Here is a 17133-nt window from a genome sequence, read left to right on the forward strand (position 1 = left end):
AAACAAGAACAATATCAATTCAGCGGTGGAGCAGATACTTCAATTATAATAGCTAATGGACAAATTGAGAGATAAAAAGACTTTTCTATCGTGTTGAAATTCAATGAACAGTTTTCAATTAGGCTCTAAGTATAAAAGGGGAAAAAAGGAAGATACTTTTCCTTGATGTTAACATTGCAGGAAAAGATGAGAGTAACTTCACTTTTTCATTATACAGAAGAGGTGCATATAATGATGCATATTTAAATTATAAATCAGGTCACTATCTGCCAAATGAAAGCAATATCAATTAGAGCTGGGGTGGATCAGGCTTTAAAACTCCTTATATTTAATGACAAAAGTGTGACTGTTACCCTCACCCAGCCAACAAAGGGATAATTTAAGGCAGTAAGAAATCAAAGAGTGATGTCACAAAAATAAGCCCTCACAGCTTTTTGGATGGTATTATTATAATTAATAGACTTCCAATGACTTTTTTTATTTTTTTTGTATGTTATGGGCTTTCACAAAAGCATTTATTGCAGGCATAAAATATATAAAGCTCTAAAGAGTGGGTTTGAGTAAGGTTGACTTGAGGGTCCTTAGCCTTTCTACTACAGTAATTCCTGTAAAATCAGAGTTTCATTTATAGGCTCAATTTATAACGTTGAATTTATGCCAGTTCATCTGATATCAATCATGATAATAGCATGATCTATTGTATGTCACTTGTGCTAATGCAAATTAAATATCATTACATTACAAAAAAGCCTTATGCTAAAATAACATGGAGTGTGTAACTTGAACCAAAAAAATTAAGGATGAATTAGCAATTTGGGCTGATCACATGTACTGATAATAAATGTAAACCTGTGCATATCTTATATATAAAATGATATCCTTGCTGCAAAAAGAAAAGCTAAGCAAAAAATAAAATAGATTAAGGTTTGTGTAGCAAGATTAACACTGATTTTCCCCCTTCATTGTAGTTAAGGTCAAGTAGTAAGCAGTTTAACCACTGTGGTTTCGAACCTCTGGCTTTAACACAAGAGTCCTGGGAATCAGGTTTTAAAAATCTTCAGATCTGCAAATGTCGTGGTTTGAATCCCCCTACATCTTTATAAATGACATCCTCACACACTCATCATGGTATCTATGCATAAAGCTCTCCAATTCAGGTCAGCTGAAATGAGAAGTGCAGCCAGGTAAGATAGTCCTGAGATTAAAGTGCACCCAAAGATTTTGTTGAAAATTGTTAAAAAATGGTTCTCTTTAGTTATTAAGCCTGAGTCTCCTTGCAGTCCATGGTCTCTCCCCTGCTTAAGTGGCAGGACACCCTGTCTAGATTAAGTAAGAGACATTTCCATGCATAATTGCAGGCAATTTTCCACATAAAATTTGGGGATATCTGCAATATTTGTGAAGATCTTCATGCTGTAAATGTCCTGCAGTTTTAGGCAGAATGAGCATTTATCAGCTGTGTCTCCTGGGTGTTACGCACCATTTCCACAGATTAAAGCCCACTGTGGCTGCTTTGAAATGAGGAGTGAGATGTCTTTGCTTGGAAATGTTGTCTGTGAATTCTCCTGGCTTGGGAAGTTCTGCAGGTCCTGTTCCGTTCCTTGGTTATAGCTCAGCCATGGGGATTTCCTTTTTAAAGTCCCCTGCAGTGATAAAATCCTGCCTGTGCTGTTGTGGTCCGACCTGTGCTGGGGTTCCAGGACAGCTCCTGCAAACGCTGCGTTTGTTACCTGTGAGCTCTGTGCGGCCCTTCCTGGTCCTGCAGTGTCTGAGCGTTTTGCCATCGCTGCCATACCCACCTGTTCAGTCATTAAACCATCAGAAAACGGGCGTGCTTTCCTTCCCTGAGGGGGGAATCAAGTACAGAGGGGCACAAGGCTACTGTAAGAGGTTTTGGGGTCACCTAATTGTACCTGAAGGGATCCTAAAAGAAGATGGAGAGAGGCTCTTTACAAGGGATGGAGGGACAGGACACAGGGAATGGCTTCCCACTGCCAGAGGGCAGGGCTGGATGGGATATTGGGAATGAATTGTTCCCTGGGAGGGTGGGCAGGCCCTGGCACAGGGTGCCCAGAGCAGCTGTGGCTGCCCCTGGATCCCTGGGAGCGTCCAAGACCAGGTTGGACATTGGGGCTTGGAGCAGCCTGGGACAGTGGGAGGGGTCCCTGCCGTGGCTTTCAGGTCCCTTTCAGGTCATTCTATGATTCTATGGTAGCAACTGTGGGATTAAAAACATTCCCAAACCTCCTGAATCCCCATGCAACACTGCTGTCCTGGGGTCTGGGAACCTTCATGGAAAAAAAGCAGATCATTTTTCAAGTCGTGGCTGCTCCGTGAAGCTGAGATTGGCTCATGTTGTGTTGTGATCCCTTTCTCTTCCCAACTCCTGGAAGGAAGGAAGCACACAGCACAGTCCTTGCAGTGCTCTGTGGCACTTTGTGTCAGGGTTCAGCATCTCTGGGCAATACTTTCTCCAAGTTTTACATCATTAACTGCACTCCTTAGAGGTGGAGAGAGGAAACTCAGGAGATCAAACCTGGCACGAGGCTTTGCCCATCCCCTGTTACACACAGCAGCCTGATCTGTGAAGCATATTCATTATTTCACGTTTTTCCTCCTTCAGACGGTGGCACCGCTTGTTTCAGAAGCAGAGCTGACACTCCTCACTGCTCATCGCTACAGATGTTAGAGAGATTCTTTAATGTTGGAAGGAAACACAAACCTCCTAATGGAGATCTTGGCAGCTAAGTGAAAGGAAAATAGATTGTTTTAAAATATATTTATAGGTCTTTTAACACATATATACTCTGACAGTGATCTGGGAGTTTAAAAAGTCTATTATTAAATTTGTTTTACCACCTCTTTTTACAAAGATTCATGTGCTCCTTTCGTTAGCTACTTCACACACTAGAATTCCAGGCTTTCCATTGCATTTGGACAAACCTCAGCTTATTTTCCCGGACCTCTTGGAAACTCTATCTCAAGTTAAAATAAACCCAGTGCTAGTGCTGAGTTTAACCCTTTGCCACAAGATGAAGCCAAGTGTTTACAGCCTCCAGAAAGGTCTTAGATCTTCATTTACATTTATATCTGATAGTTTGAAGTCTGTCCGTGGCACAGCAGTTCCTGAGGTGAGCAGTAAGTGACACACACCTGGACTCTCACACCCGGTCCCACATCTGCTTAACTTTGAAGTTGATCTGCTCACATTACAAAGTTCAGACACGTGGATGTAGCTGGCAGGTTGTCCTGGTTATGTCAAAACCTTAATTCCCATTTCTGCCCACTGCTAGGATCTTCCTATTAGGTAGGGACAGAATAAACCAGTTGTAAGGTTTTTTTATGACTTTCCCTCTAGCGCCAGGTACTGGCTGGGGTCAGGGACAGGAGACTTCACCCACATGTCTGGTTCCAGGTGGAAATTCTGCTGTACTGAAATGGTGCCTTAGAAAATGCCAAGTTCTGAGGTATCTTCCCATTCCAAAGGAGCTGACAGCCCCAGTCAAAACCCTCTAAATGCACCCTGGATTTCCCATGAATTATTCAGTCTGCAAATAATTTATTAGGTGAATTTAACCCCCTTTTTCTGTTCACAGATTGCCCTTGAGCATCTTTCAGCTTTCTCTTTGAAATTATTAAGTGGGTATTTTTAATGAATAATTTTGAGGATCAGATTCTCCATGACACTGAACTGCTCAGATCTGTCTGAGGGGCCTCTGTGCTGCTGTTCAGGTGTGACAGGGCTGGGGTTTTCCCTCAGAAACCTCAAAAAAGGGTGAGGAGACAGGCCAGAGCTTCACCATTCCTGGTTCTCAGAGCTTGGGAGATGCCCCAGCAGCAGAGCAGACACAGCCCTGACTCCTGTGCTGCTCACCTGGCTGGGAGAGCTCTGGGAATCCTGTCCTGAACCTGCACGTGGATGCAAACAGCTCGGAGGGTGCTGGACCTGGAACACAACCAGCAAACGTCCTTGGCAGCAACCTCCTCAGAGTGCTGCAAGTAAAAATCAGGGCTTGTGGCTTTGGAACTCGGCAGAACGGGGCAAGAACCTTCTGCCAGAGGTTTCCCTATATGACAAGAGGATCAGGACACATCTCTAAGCAGCTGATAGGAAACTCAGAGGTAGCAGTGACTCTCAAAACTCTCAGGGAGGTCACGGAGCAGGTTTCTTGCTTGGTTGGTAGAAGCCATGAGTGCCCTCCCAACTAATTCCATTCATTGGGAAATAAGAACAGAGAGAAGATGGAATGGAAAAGAACAGCATCAAAAGTGCCAGCACCAGGAAGAGATAAAACCAAATCAGTATTCAAATTACATGCGTGTCTCAATTTTGCTTTGTTATTGTGTCACTATTTTGAAAAGCCCAAATTATGCTCATAAAAACTTAAGCTATCCATACATATGTATGAAAGTGCTCAGCTTCAGCGGGGCTGAGACAGACAAATCTGGGAGTGGGATTCTTTTCAGGCTGTGAGAAGCAAATAATAATCAAGTGTAGTTGAGTTGTGTGAGATATTGGGCCTGGAACCACCTCCTTTGTCTTGTTCTCCTCCAAGAGACAAGGAAGAGTCTGAAGGAATTTTACTGTCCCAGCTGGGGACTCATTCCAGTTCCCAGTGAGGACAGTGGCTCATTGGCACTGAATTCAGTGGGTGGGACTGGGCTTTGTTAACATCCTGCTACAGTAGCTCAGGTTTGTCCTGACACAAGTTCCTCAGGGTTTGGGGATGGAGCAGTTCTTGTAGGATGGCTTTGACAAATAGGAAATTCCAAACATGTTACATTGTAAATGGATATATAATAAATATAATAATGTTTTCTCCGTGGTTGGATTGATCTCGTCTTCAAGGCTTTTTTTTTTTTTCTCCTGTGTGTGTGGTTTTTTTTTTTATATTCACCTTCACATTCCATAAACCCCTGAAAAGGTTATTTACATGGAAACAGCCTCAAATATGGGCTCAAATGTGCTTGTCGAAAGCATTTCTGTGGGATAAGAAAAAACCATGAAAGCATATGCTACAGAAAATAAAAATAAAAAACAAGAGCAGATGAAGATGAGTGGAATAAGATGTCAGTGATCCCTGTGTCACCCAAAGCCAGCAGCCTGATGATCTGAGTGAGTGCAGGGAGGCACGGGGGCGGTGAGAGCAGAAAGGGGCTGTCAGCCATGCAGAGAATGTTCCAAGGACCCACGCCTCAGATCTGCAGAGCTGGGCAGGGAAGGAAATCAGTTCCAAAGGAAATTAGGAGAATTTGCATTGTCTCAAGCCAAAGTTGCACATGAAGCACAGAATGGCTTGGAGTATTCACAACAGCAAGGGGAGGTGACAGGTGCCGAAGGCAACTGGGGAGCAAATACACAAATTAAGGTGAATTTCTCTTTACTTTTCCCATTCAAACCAACCAGGTGAACTCAGAATTGAGTCCACCCCCTTTAATCTGCTTTAACAGAAACAAAAAACCCCAGAAACCAAAACCCTGGGAGATGCCTGACTCTCCCAGCTCTTGTCTTACAAGAGCAAGAATGACAACAAATACCTCTGTTCTTACGACACTGGCATTTAAAAAATCCATCCAGGGATGTGGCCGATAGCAAACATGGCCAAATGGAGTTCATCTGCTTCTAGTTTTGCACCAAAGTGTCCTGTGTGGTGAGTGTTGAACAGGTGATTTACCTGGGACTGTGCTTTGTCCCTGCATCAGCTCTCTGTGGCTTTTCTTCCTAAAACACCTCCAGGGTCCTCTCTGTGCTGTCTCTCTTCTGGGAAAGGCAGAGGATTCACAGCTTCTCCCTCCTCCTCTCCTGGCCTCCAGAAGATCCGTTTCTGTACAAACTTCCCGCTGTTGCAAAGCCAGGGCTTGGGGCAGTTTGGGAGCTCTGACTCTAAGTTAGAGAATTCAAGGAAAACCAGCAGAAATTTCTAAAACCATTAACAGCTTTGCTAAATGCACATATTTCACCACTTTCCCAAACTTTTGTGACTGAATTGTCTTGGACTGCAGCCCCAGGTTTGATTAGAGCCTTGTAAGATAAATATTCAATAATAACAACTGTAATAAAAATGGGGAACGTAGCTCCACCCCTTCCTTCAGGACAATTTTATCCCTCTAAATGATTGCAAAGTAGCCCCAACTCTAAGTGCCTCTGCGTCAGTCTTCAGCATATTTCTGGGGAAGATTAGAATATTCTCCCCTGTTCTGTGATGAATTAGCTATGTTTGGTCATATTTTTTGAGGGGGGAAGGGGGAATTACCATATCACTATATGCACAAGAGATCAAATGTATGATTAAAAATATTTATAATACTGATGTGGAAAAGAATGATATGTTAAACAGATAAGCGTATAATAATGCATGTCTTACCCATAAAATTTAATTTATCCCTTGGGCAGGGCATAAACTTTGCTCAAGAACAACATGTTTTCCATCTATAGATTGCACAGCTAAACTGCTTAATTTTACAGCAAATTGATCACTGCTGTAATATTTCAGGAGCAAAATGATCCTCAACAGTCACTTCAGTTTCAAAAGCCCAAATTTATAGTTCTGCTTCTGATTTAGTGATAAGGTTTCTTAACATATTGGGCATTTCATCACTTTCTATCGGGAGTCAGAGTTGCACCAACAAAGAAATATTTTTTGAAATCAACAACAACAACAATAAAAAAAGGGCCATAAATAATATACACCTAACTGACAGAAGAGTTTAATATTCCCTTCAGACTGGGAGGAGATTACTCAGGTTCCTGTCCTTGTAAACACTTGTCCTGTACAGGGGATGGGCTGCTCTGCTCCGGGGGTGGAATTGCTCCCAAATCCCTTCCCAGCTGCTCAGGAAACTACTCCACTTATTTTCCCAAGTGGCCCAACTTCATTTCACCCAGCACAAATAAAATTTAGTGGAACTAAAGTTACTTGACACTTTTGATATGTTTAAAATAAATGTAGAGAGATTTAATGATGTGAAAGTTCATGACTCAGTAAAGATTGCTCCCTAGCTGGGGTCTTAGGATAGACACATATAAAATCAAATTATTATAATCACAGGAGCCAGGAGAAAAAAGTGGGCCCTGCTGAGCTCTATTCACAGAGTTTTTGCATTCATTATGCTCCTTCTAGTTACGAAACAAAGGGACGAGGTAGGCTGAAATCTCAGAAGGTTTTCTCAAGTAATTCTTTGCAGCAGCTCTTTGTGATTACTACAGTGAATTTTTAGAAATCCGATTCGTGTGCCAGGAGAGGAGGAACAAGACACGTCTGCCTTACCTGTGCGGTTGTGAGTGCTCATTCTCGAGCAGTAACTCCCATAATTAAGGACACTGGCAAAGTAAAAGTGAAGGCATGGGTTGGATTTGTTCTCTTTAACAGAGAGTGTTACTCAGCTACCTCTGGCACGAGTTACTGGGAAAAATATCCAACCTCGAGGCACTGGGGAAAAATACCCAAGTTAGAGGCTTTGTGTGTGATGCACAGGCCAGGGTTGGAAAGGCTGAGCCCCGCTGGCTGGTGCTGTGTGTGGCTGAGGAGAGGAGCAGCTTTCAAACCCTGCTCAGCCCCACACCTGTGCACATCTCTGCACGCAGAGCACCGCTGTGGCGCTTTCATAAGCCAGGAGATGATTTCCCAAAGCTGCTATTGCCTTTCTGCAGGATCTGCACGCTGACCTGGACACGCTGAGTGCAGACACAGTAATTAGGGCATTTGCTTGGGCCTGATGTTTCTTTGGGGGCTTAAAGGGTAAAATGTCTCTGTGCACAGTGTGAAGGTCTATTTCTCATGGTCGTGCTGTATAATAAAAACAAGAGAAAGGGAAGGATCAAATGCCAGCATTTTTTTTTTTTGGTGTGTGAGCAAAACAATAATTAAGGGTGCATGTTTCACCTGTAATTATTTACAACTGGAGCTTAGATCAGGGAGATGTCTAAATCCCTGATGGAAGCTCCCAGTCAGCACTGCAGACGCTTTGTCTGGCCACAGTCTGCTTGGCTCGATGGGATTATGCTGGGGAGGAAGATGCCAAGCACTCTGGCTCCCTTTACAATCTGAGCAAAAGATTTCAGCTGCAGGCTCAACTGATTTAAACATTCTTCTTCAGTCAGATATATCCATTAATTGTCCGAGCACGGAATCCCTCCCACCTCTCTGCTAACAAGCACTTACACAAATAATTCAGGAACGGGGTCCGTATCCTCAACTTGTGCACTTTTACTGAGAATAGTGGATAAAAGGTGATTTATGTTAGCCAGTATTTCAAATATATTTTCTAAGGCTCAAAATGCAGCTTTGGAAATACATGTAAGATTTCTAATGGAAGAATGCACTCGAGGTTGTGAATCTTCTTTTAATTACAGGGTTAAGTGTAGGAAATCCTTTACTGATCAGTTGCAATTAAAGAAGAACTGTCTGTGCACAATTTCATGGATTTGTTTTACTTCACATCATCTTTCTCAGGTGGTTTTCACATTAAATCCCTTCTTTTAAGTTTTACAGTTGTGCTCAAAGACCTGCTCAGTTCTCCTGCAGCTGGGTGCTCTAGAAACTGCAGAGAGAGGCAGCCCAGTGAGTGGGAAATCTGGGCTGTGCTCAAATGAACTCTGTGTCCCACCCTGGGAATTGTCCTTCTACAGGGAACCTCCCAAAAAGCCAAGAGCTCCTTGGTGGGCACAAACCACGTCCTGCACTGGTGTTTGTCAGTCAGTGTCAGATGTTTGTCAGTCCAGAATGTCCAGTGGGATATTTTAAGGAATGTTTGCATTTGTGATGGCTGTGTCAGCACCTGGATCCTGAGGTGAAAGTCAGGTGAAATTGCTGCGTGCCGAGCCCACAATTTGAAATACAAAATACAAGCCCAGGCTCTGAGGAAAATGGGCCCACATTTGCTTAGTAGGGTCAGGAGCTCTGCCCAGGCACTCCAGGGGAGCAGATCACAGTTTGGACAGTGCCCTTGCACACAGGATCAACCACAGAATCCTTGGAATTGGAAGGGACCTCTGGAGATCACCCAGTCCAGCCCCTGCCCAGGCAGGGTCACCTGGAGCAGGTGACACAGGTGGGTTTGGGATGTCTCCAGAGACGGAGACTCCAGGCCCTCCCTGGAGCTGTTCCAGGGCTCTGCCACCCTCTATGGGAAGTTTTCTCTCCTGTTGAGGTGGAACTGGTTGTGGTTTTAGTTTCTGGCCATTGCTCCTCGTCCTGGCACTGGCAGCACTGACCAGAACCTGTCAGCATCCTCTGACACCTGTCAGCACAGAGAAACCATTCCTGCTGAGTGCTGGCACGGGCTTTGTGTTTGCCAGGGATAAAATTTTGGTGAGGAGCAGATGCAATTAGGAGCAAATGGAATTGAATGGATTCAAGGAGGAGCTGTTTCACACCCAGCTTTTAGAAGAGGTTGTTCTGAATCTGGACCTCCTGCGTGCGCAGAGGGAGAGAGCCCGATGTGGATATTTCCAGGAATCAGAATTAAGGGTGTAATCTGATATTGCATCCCTGCAAGTGAGCAATGCAAATAAAGCTGCCCCTGCACTTGTTACAGGGGAGACAATACGACTTTACTGTAAAACCCACGTTGCTTCCTTTGGTGGGTATATATAAGTATACATTATTCAAAATTCAAATATTAATGATCGCATAAATATTCCATGATCTTGGCTATTACTTTCAGAACAAACATTTTAATTTTCAGATGTCATATTTGTAAAAGCTGCATTTTGAGTAAGAAAGAGAGAGACAGACCCTTTTAAAGGTGTCTCCATGTCTTGCCAGGGTATCTTTGCTTAGCAAATACATGGCACATTTAAATTTCTTTTAGCTCTACAACATTCACCTGCTGAAACATTTACAATGCTCCTATTGAAAAAAGAAAGCTATAGGAGGAAATAAAAAGCAAATGTGTGTGTTTGGATGAGCTGGGGGTGTCTCAAGTGCGTGCCAGTGGGTAGAAGGAGATTTATGAGGCTGAGTTTGTGTGTGTGAGCTTTAGAATAAACTTCAAGGGTCTGTCTGACCAGAGCAGGGGATTATGTGAGTGGCCTGTAAAACTACATCCTCCCAGCACTCCAGCTTCCCTAGGAGCCCTTTCCAAATGTATCCAAATGGAAGGCACAATAATAAATTATGAAATATTAAGCACAAATGAGCCTTTTGACTTGTCTAGACAGTCTGGATCAGATTTTCAAGGGAAAGTTATAAGAAAATGTTATTGATGCCAAAAGTCAGCTTTTGTGTATGCAAATGGGTCGTTACTGCAAATGCTGCGAGTAGATTTCCAGATATTGTTTCAGGATCAGCTGCCAGCTCGGGGTGAGCTGGATTTTCCAGGCTCTCAGCACACGCCCCTGCAGCCAGATTCCCAGATGAGGTCAGCAGTGGTGTCCCAGTGGGGTGGGATCTGGGGGGCACCTGGAAAAAGCTGGGTCTTCCCTATTTAATCAAATAGAGGCAAAGTGCTTATGGAAATCACGGGTTCGTTGTGAGTAATAAACACAGAAAGTGGTGCTTTGGTGCTCAGGTGCTTTGAAAATTTGCTTGTGAGTCTTACCTCTGTTAATATTTGTTGATCCTGATCGGTTCCCAGGGGGTGAGAGTCCCTTCCAGATCCTGGTGGACCTTGACAAAAGTCCTGAGGGTGGAAAGCACCACCTTGTCCTGTGCCCAGGTTCCTTTAGTTGTAAAAATACCACCTCAGCCTCACTTTGCACGTGATTTGGAAATCATTCCGCTTCAAAAGGTTGTTTTGATGTGTCTCTCTTGGTCAGCATGCATTTGCTTGCACCTTTGGCATCCCCACGTCCTCGTGGTGGGATGAGGAGTGCTTGGGAGTGTTCTCCACGAGGAAGGAGCTGTTCTGAGGGGTTTAGCTGAGGCTCTGATTTCCCAAAGAGCTGGGATTTGGTTGGAGGTGTAAAATAATATCTAATTAGCACAGAAATCTGTCACAGGGATAAACAGGGGTAGTTCCAATCATTTGTACACACAGAGGCGAGAAGTCACTTCTAATACTGTTAAAAAATATTGAAAACTCAATCTCAGGATGGTTTCCAGAGGGGCCCGGGGACTGTTTAAGAAACAAAATGCCTGGAGTGAGATGTATTGGAATAAGATGATGTGACAGCCCCTGCACACAGATCCTGCTCCCACTGTGGTGGCCACGGCAGTTACTGGGAGTGTTGGGAACACTGGGCTGCCCTGGGCACGGCAGGGCTGGAACAGAGCCCGGAGCTGTGGGAGGCTCCTGCAGCTCCCTGGGGGCTCTGTGCTTTTCTTCTCTCCTTGGGGATAAAGTGGATCCCCTTCAGGGAGGGGACAGGCAGCCCCACAGGCCCCCAAACCATCCCCTGCACCCAGGTGACAAACACCTGTGACCCTGGCAGATGGTGAATCCTTCGGTTCTTGCCTGATGTCCTGGAGAAACGATGGGCCTCAGCTCAGCTTCCCATTGCCATGCTTGTGGTAATTGTGAGCTTTTCACCTTTCTGCTGTTCCTCCTGTGCCTTCCTCTCTGTCCATGCACGGGGTGCCAGTGCATTATGCCATATTTGATGTTACGGGGTAAGTTTTTGTTTCTTCACTTGCTTTCCATCATTTAGCAGCCCTTGGCATCCCTATCAGCTGCTGAGCAGAATTAGGAGCTGCTGCTGGTATTTGCTCTGCACAGAAGTGTTGGTCAGGGTCCTCTGGGGAATGAGTGACCAGCACAGTGATAGAAGGAGATTTGTAAATTTTTTAAAACCAGGCTCAGCTTACAGGAAGAATCCTTCAGCCAGTGGGGCTGACTTTGGTTCCTGCTGCTGGCATCCCAACTGCTGCTGGCCAAATGCTGCTCGGCAGAGGAGGATGGGGAGGGAAGGGCAGTGTTCACCAGATCTTTAATGGATTTACAAGCTGAGGTTTGCATTAGGATTGCTGCAATCTCTGCTTTGGGTGCCCAGACTGCCAGCTCTGTGTGCTCAGCGCTGGTGGGCGCAATGGAAAGTTCCAGAACATTTCTGACAGTGCTTCAGCCCCAGATCACAGAGCTTTGCAGGGAGTGGCTGCCCCTGGGAGCTGTCACTCACATCCCCACCAGGAGCAAGGAATAAAGTCCTTCAGCTTGTGAGTCTCTCCCAAGATCAGAATCTCCCACAGTGGGTTTTGGCCTGCTCACTCAAACCTGACTGACAGAAAAATTCAAAGGTATTTGAGGCTAAGTATCAGGGTTTGACCTTCCAGGGGCTGCTGTAGTTCTGGCACTGTTGGTTTTCTCTGCAGCAGGCACACACAGCGCTGCCTTACACGTTACCTTTGCATTTTCATCTCCTGTAATTCCTTCTGATACATTTCACCACACGATCTTCAGACAGGATTTGTATTTGCTCTTGGGCTGTTTCTCCTGTCCTACATATGTCAGTAACTTTCTGCAGAGTCAGACTGTCTTCCCTGAAGAATTTTCTATTGTCATCACTTCTGAGCCCCACTACAGTTGCTGCCCCTGTTAATTCCCTTACAGAGATGCTCAGTTTTGTGTCACCAGCAGGGCTGTGCTGGCTGTCCTCCGTCAGCTGCTCGGAGCTGCCTTTGGCACACAGCACAGAACCTATTTTCTGGACACAAAAATCACACAATTTCTTGGCTGATAGGTCACACACATAAATGCAAATATTAAAATCTTAATTTGTTATTATCTGGTGGTGTGTGTGCTTTTGTGGAAATACTCTTTGTTAAATATTATAAATGCCATAATACTCCCCAAAATAAATACTTTCATTGCATTCTTTATACATTTTTGTGCACCTGCTTTTTCAGCCCAGAACTGGAACCCAGGATATGACAGAGGAGAGATTTTCATAGACACAAATGGGAATTAAGTGTCCAATTCAATTGACTTTTAATTGGAGTTGAACAACTAGAAAGTCTTTGAAGAACTCTGCTACACTGAACCTCTTAATTTACCCTGAACCTGTTTGTTGATGAAATCCCAACTCCTCAGCAGCTGTAGGGACAGGTTCCTTTTTGCTCCAGTAGCCCCATTATCATCCACAAATACCCGAGGAGTTGGGTCTTAGTACAGTTCATATCTGAATGAGAAATAAACTTGCTCTGATCTTTCACCTTGTGGTCAAATAACAGAGAAATGTAACTACAATGAGCAGGAAAATCAATCATTTTAAAATCATCCTTATTTTAGCAAATAAATTATTCTATGTTTCATTCAAACATGATTTCCTATTACTAAAAATCTCCCTGTTTTCTAGTGGAAATGGACAAGTGGGGATATTTTGAGTGAAAAAGAATATTTTTGAAGTTAGTTCTTTAAATTATAGTTGTGCTCATTAAGACAGAGCTTAACAAAATCCAATTGCTAATTAAAAGAATTACAGAAACTTTCATAACTTTTTCCAGTTCTCTTTGAGCTTTTTGATACAAATGAAAATAAATGAAACAAATCTTTAATAGATTAGAAAGGCAAACATCCAACCCAAACCTGATACCAGTGAGGAGTCAAAAAGAGAAGCCTATTTTGCATCTCTGAGAAGATGACCAAGATTTTAGAGATTCTGGCTCAAGCCACAGAAGATTTCCTAAAACAAGGATAACAGAAATACATTTTTTCCCTCATTCTCTCTCTTTTTTTCTCCAATCCCTCCCACTTGCTTTATTTCTGTCGCTGTGGTACCTGAGGTGGTGGTGCAGGGGCTGAGCTCAGCCCCTGGCACGGGGCAGATCCTCCTGGTGGGTGATGTCTCTGCCACCTGCACATGCACATCAAATGCAGATTTTACTTTCTTCCTTTGTATTCCACGTATCCTGCAGCAGATAAGGGAGACAAATGCACTTTCATTGACAAAGCCTCACAGAAAGCTTTGGGGTGGAAAGGATATTTGGTGATGGTATCTAGAGTAGTTTGTCCCCTCTGCACCGTGGCAGGATTGATTGCTTTATCAGTAAATGATCCCTGATGGATGAGTATTGGGCCTGGGCATCAGTTAAAAGTGAGGATGATAATTCAGTTTTACTGATGCCACTGAAAGGGGAAGTTAATCTATTAAATTGTTTAGAAGTTTTACAATTCCCCATGAAGTGTTTAAAGCAGAGCTGCTCAACTTTGCCACTGCCTGACCTACTCCTTCCTCTTACCCTCCTTTTTATCCATGCATAGAGCATGGAATTAACCTGCTGGCCTCCAGCAGAGCAAGGAGGGAGACAAGGTGATCCTTCCCCCTGTTAAGGACAGAAAGGATCTCATATACACATCAAAAGTGATGGGGACATTTGTTATAGGATTACGAATTATAGGGGCTGGAAATGGGAGGTGGTTTGGGTCACATTTAATGTCTGGGCTTGGGCAGCCCCACTGTGGGATCAGGGCTCGGATCCCTGCCTGGGTCAGGGGGTGCTCCTGCTCTGCCCTTACCTGCACCAGGCTCTGGTGGGACATTTCCTTGTGTGTGTCCACAGCCTGGCACCTTCGGGGGCTCCGGGTGCCTCCCACGGGACTCTGGCTCCAGTCTGGCTCCCCTGCTCCTGGAAATGGAATCATGGTGTAGATTGGGTTGGAAGGGACCTTAAAAATCATCTCATACCTTCTCTGCCATGGGCAGGGACGCCTCCCACTGTCCCAGGCTGCTCCCAGCCCCAATGTCCAGCCTGGCCTTGGGCACTGCCAGGGATCCAGGGGCAGCCACAGCTGCTCTGGGCACCCTGTGCCAGGGCCTGCCCACCCTCCCAGGGAACAATTCCCTCCTAATCTCTAATCTAAACCTCCTCTGCGTCCATTTGAAGCCATTCCCCCTTGTCCTGGCACTCCATCCCTCAGAAGTCCTCTCTCTCTCTCCATCTTTCCTCTTGGCTCCTCCAGCCCACAGTGAGGTCACTCCAAAGCTTCTCCTCTCCAGGCTGAACAATCCCAGCTCTCCCAGCCTTTCCTCCCAGCAGAGCTGCTCCATCCCTCTGCTCATCATGGAGCCTCCTCTGGGCTCTCTCCAGCAGCTCCAGGTCCTCCCTGTGCTGGGCCCAGAGCTCCTATCCCAGTGTTCCCAGCACTGACTGGTTGGCACGGGGGTGTCAGAGCCACACCAGTGCATCCACAGCCCTGTGACAGGGGAACAGAGGAGAACTTCTCTTTTGGGGGCAGTTTCTTCCCTGGAATGATGCTCTGTGCCACCTCAAAGGCAAAGCTTGTGCAGAGCCAGCCCAGCCCCAGACTGATGAGGCACAGGGACAGATGGAAATGAGAGGAAATTAGAATAAAAGAAATTAGTATTTGACGTGTACAAGCATATGCACATAAATATAAATACATTTATATCTAAAATCAAATAGTTTTTCCCCAGAGTGAGTGAGCTGTAGCTGCTGCTTGGGCTGTGCTGTCACTCCTGGAGATGATTGTAGAGCCCCTCAAATTACAGCACAGCCTTTTACCCACCCTGGTGCCACCCATCTTCCCTCTGTGTCAAATGTTGATTAGGAAGGTCTCTGAAAGCTCAGCAGAGGAAAAAGCTGGAAGACAGAATTATGATAATGGAGACAGACAAAGGTACAGAAGAAAGGGAATGGATATTATCAGCATGTTACATTTGTGTGCAAGGAGCCAGACAGGATTAAGCTGTTTTGAATAATGCAGCTGACAACTGCAATGAAGAAAATTTGCCAGTGTTGGACTCCACCCCAAAGTACCCAGTTTAGTCCATATCTGACATCGTGGGCCAGGGGTGGGATGCATCACAAACTCAGTTATGGAACCATAAAATCCCAGAATTTTATGGGACCAGGGACACCTTCCATTATCCAGGGTGCTCCAAGCCTGGCCTTGGACACTGCCTGGGGTGGGGCAGCCACAGCTTCTGCTGAGAAAGCCAAGGCAGAGTTCCCTGACTGCCAGCAGTGAGAGCTGCCACTCAAAATCACCTCATCAACAAATCCCACGTTGCTGTGTCCCCTCTTGCCTGGGCCAGAAAGAGTTTCAGAGAAGATGAAAACTGAGTAATGGAAGGGGAAGAAGTCTTTAAAAATAAACATATAAGCCAAAGTTGGCTGTTGAGGGGATGGTGCAGTAGAGGATGGATGGCTCAGAGGGACAATGGTCACAACCAAAGCTCCTCAGGGACAGTTTGTCCTCTGAATGAGCTGAGCAGGCACTGTCCAAGTTGTGCTCAGGTATCACTGGCAGGGCAGGATTAGGTCAATTAATAGAGATATCTGGGTATTTTCTTGCCTAAACAAGCTTTCACTGGAAATTACTCGCTATTTAAACCAATTTCTTGTGTGGAAATGTGTCAGTTTTGAGTAAGCATTTGCCAGGAAGATTTTTTGAGTTTCAAGGAGATTTTCTAGACCAAAACAAAATAAACCAGAGAACCAATGGAGGGTAAGTCACTCACCAGCACTGGGGGGTGTGAGTTCAAATGCCTCCATGAGGTTGGTTGCTTATTAAAATTCATCTTTTGTAGGTCCTCCTGACGCAGAGAAAATAGAGACAGAAATGAAGTAGACAGAATTTTTGGAGTTTTTCTTCTGTGCATTCTCTGTACCTGCTCTGGCTATCCTGAGATGAGAGGCACCACTGTCCATCCCTCACCCACTGCTGCTGCCCAGAGCTCGCTGCCCTCCTGGGCTCAGCACTGCCAAGCAGCCACTTCAGAAAATAAAGAGATTTGTTGCTGGCTTTGGTGCCAGGTCAAGCAGAAACGTGGTGCTGCTATTCCCCTCTCAGCAGGGTCAGAGGGGTGCTAATGGATCCGGGGGACCACAGTGCTGACTTAGCTGCAAATCCCCCTGCCCACAGCGCTCCCTCACCACTTTTATTTCAGCACCAACTGCTCCAATTCCCCTCCCCATCCTCACATCGGCCAGCACAAAGGGGAATAATTTGGAATAACAGGAAAAAAATCAATGTTTGGGGATGCATTCCTGACCTTTGCAGCGATGAGGACCCCAGACATGGAGTTCCTCTGAAGTGGAACCAGACGATCCTGGTCCCTTCCCGTGGGCATCACTGAAACTCCTGCACAGGCAGGGGAGGGCTGCCCTGGGGAAATCCTTTTCCATCTGAGCTTTCCAAGTTGATACAAGCAGGACAGGCCTTTGGAACAGCAACTCTGCCTTCTGAACTGCACTGAGGAAAAAGCAGGGCATCTTCAGGAAGCATTTTTAA

General features: G+C 45.2%; 1 long non-coding RNA gene across 1 annotated transcript; it reads right to left on the minus strand.

The window, feature by feature from the left end:
* Positions 1–11819: 11819 nt before the first annotated feature.
* LOC121672415 lies at positions 11820–17090 on the minus strand. Its single transcript, XR_006018879.1, has 4 exons — positions 16895–17090; positions 16361–16435; positions 14395–14504; positions 11820–13787 (listed from the first exon to the last, which is right to left on the minus strand). It is a non-coding gene; the product is annotated as an uncharacterized LOC121672415 (long non-coding RNA).
* Between the last annotated feature and the right edge of the window lie 43 nt (positions 17091–17133).

Source organism: Corvus kubaryi, unplaced genomic scaffold (assembly GCF_017639235.1).
Source record: "Corvus kubaryi isolate FWS band 111438036 unplaced genomic scaffold, C.kubaryi_AGA036_p1.0 134, whole genome shotgun sequence".
Taxonomy (NCBI): Eukaryota; Metazoa; Chordata; class Aves; order Passeriformes; family Corvidae; genus Corvus; species Corvus kubaryi.